At 42.5% G+C, this 2,783-nt stretch overlaps 1 pseudogene; it reads right to left on the bottom strand.

The window, feature by feature from the left end:
• Positions 1–2,563: 2,563 nt before the first annotated feature.
• The window catches only part of LOC101571528, a 3,979-nt pseudogene continuing 3,759 nt past the window's right edge, over positions 2,564–2,783 (bottom strand).

Genomic DNA, 2,783 nt, shown 5'->3' on the forward strand with positions numbered 1-2,783 from the left:
TGGTGCTGGGGGATTGAACCGCAGTCCCTGTGCTTTGCTTAGTTTAGCTTGTTCTAAGTAGGTGCTTTAGACCACTGAGCCATCTCACCAGCCCCAACATTGACAATTTTAAAAAGTGTAGCCTTGGACCATAATGTTAAGTGAAATAAATGCACATTTAAATATCACATGACTTCTCTCATATAAGAAACCCAAAATATCAATAAAGAGCAAAAGAAAATAGGTAGCTGGGGGGTGGCCAAATAGCTCAGCTGATTAAAGCGCCTGCAAGCAGGTTCAGGGGCCTGGGGTTCGATCCCAGGCCTGCCGAGCCAGCCCCACCCCCAGGGCACACTGAGACAATAACTGAGACTGGACATGGTGGCGCACACCTGTAATCCCAACTCTTGGGAGGCTGTAAGCAGGCGGATCACTGTGAGTCCCAACTAGTAGTAAGACCCTGAACACCCTGTAGAAGACCCTTCCCTAAAAAGAAAGAAAGAAAGAAAGAAAGAAAGAAAGAAAGAAAGAAAGAAAGAAAGAAAGAAAGAAAGAAGCTGGATCTTTTACAAAATGGGAAGGGCACCAAGAGATGGAGGGAAGGGAGGAGGAGAGAGGAAGGGGATAAGAGCCGTCATGTGTTACATGCATGGACCAGCTCCCCATGGGGAATGTGACAGCGATATACTACAAATGTATAACAAAGAAAAGTTGAAGAAAGAATATAGCCTCAAATTAAATTTAATACAGAAAAATTATTGTGCCCTAACTATATTGATTATAAATGTATTTTCATAATAACACATATTAACCACAAAGTCAAGTTTGGAATTCTTGCCATCATCATTCATAAGCTTGGTAACTTTAGGGAGCTTTCTCAGTATCTTTTTTTTTCCTTTAATTTTAGTACAGGGTCTGACTATGTAGATCAGACTTACTGTGATCCACCTGTGTTCAGCCTCCCAAGAGCTGGGATTACAGGTGCGCACCACCACACCCAGTCTTGGTAGCCTGCTTGGCATGCCCACAGGGACAGGGCCAGCACAACATGTGATACTGGGATCTAACCTGGGTCCTTGAGCTTGCCTCGGCGGGTGCTCAGCCCACTGAGCTATCACCTCCACCCCTCCAGCACCAATTCTTCAGTGAATTGTTTTCACATCTTTGTTGACAATCAATCGGCTGTGGAAGTTTGGGCCTCTTTCTGAACTGCCTATGCTGTTTCTGTGATGCATTTGTCCCACCTGAGGCCATTCATTCCTACGTGATTTCATAACTGTAGCTTTGCACTAAGTCAAGTAGTATAAATCCTCCAGTTTTACTCATTTTTCACATTGTTTTGCTACTATAAATCCTTTGCATCTCCAAGTAAATCTTAGAATAAGCTTGTTGAGCAAGGTGAGTGGCTCAAATCACTAGTGATAAATGATGATAGCTTGTCCCCCTGGTGGGAGTGATGTGAGGGGGACTTGGCCACCATGGCACCCTTTCCCAAACACTATTACAACAGTCTAGCTATGAGAAGGATTCCAGACAAACTCAAACTGAGGGATTGTCTATATGCAATGCTCTAGGGCTGGGGAGATAGCTCAGTGGAATAAGTGCTTGCCTGGCAAGTGCGAGGTCCTCATTTCAATCTCTGGTACCACAAAAAAAAAAAAAAAAAGAGAGAGAGAGAGAGAGAAAGAAAAAAAGAGAGACAATACTCAACTAGTACTACTCAAAACTGTTAAACTCATACAAAAGAAAAGTAAGGAATTGTCATGACAGACCCAAGTAGACTATGATGTGGCAGCTAAATGCAAGGTGATGTCCAGGATTGGATCCTACAACAGAAAAAAAATATATGTATTAGGGAAAAAACTAGTAAAATCCATATAAAGTAATAATAATATACCAGTATTGATTTCTTAGTTTTTGACATGGTAATTGTTATGGTTTGTGTATAAGTATTCCCCCGAAGTCTCATGCAGTCATGGGGCGGCTCCTGGAGTTTGTGATTGATTATTGTGGGTGTGAGTGCTGCTGGGATTATGGGTGTAAATCCTACACCCTGCCTGGGGTGAATAGCGTGAATGCAACATAAGGAAGACAGACTCGCTCTCTGTAGCCATTGTTGCTGCCACCCCTCCCTTTTGCTCTCTTGCTCTTTGCCACCATGAAGGGCTTGCCCTCTGCCATGAGCCACTGCCTTGGAGCCAGCTGAGTATGGACTGAAACCTCCAGCAACTGTGAGCTAAATAAACCTTTCCTCCCTAATTTCAATTGAATTTTATTCATACAGAATCTACTTCTCCTTAATATAACTCTATACTTTTTGGGCTATTTCCCTACCTTCCCTTCAACCCCTTTTCCCCTCCCCATTTGCAAAAGCATTTTTTCCCTTTTTTTCTCACTTTTTATTTTTACTTTTCTCTTCTTTCCTTTCCCCCGCCCCGCTTGGTCCCCTTCCCATTTGAACGTTTTCTTCCTATTTCACAATACCTAATACCTAGTTTGGTCCTTTTTTACACCTTCTGTTACACCAGGGACATAATGCAGTATTTACACATGTGTCCAGTTTATTTCATTTAACAGTATGATCTCACTTGCTAATTTGGCGGTACCGGTCCACGCCTTCGGAGTGCCTTGTCACCATGCCTCGCAAAATTGAGGAAATCAAGGATTTTCTGCTCACAGCAAGGCGGAAGGATACCAAGTCTGTCAAGATAAAGAAGAACAAAGACAATGTGCAGTTTAAAGTTCGATGCAGCAGATACCTTTATACCTTGATCAGCACAGACAAAAAAAAAAAAAAAAAAAAA

This window comes from Octodon degus, unplaced genomic scaffold (genome assembly GCF_000260255.1).
Source record: "Octodon degus isolate 3935 unplaced genomic scaffold, OctDeg1.0 scaffold00011, whole genome shotgun sequence".
Taxonomy (NCBI): domain Eukaryota; kingdom Metazoa; phylum Chordata; class Mammalia; order Rodentia; family Octodontidae; genus Octodon; species Octodon degus.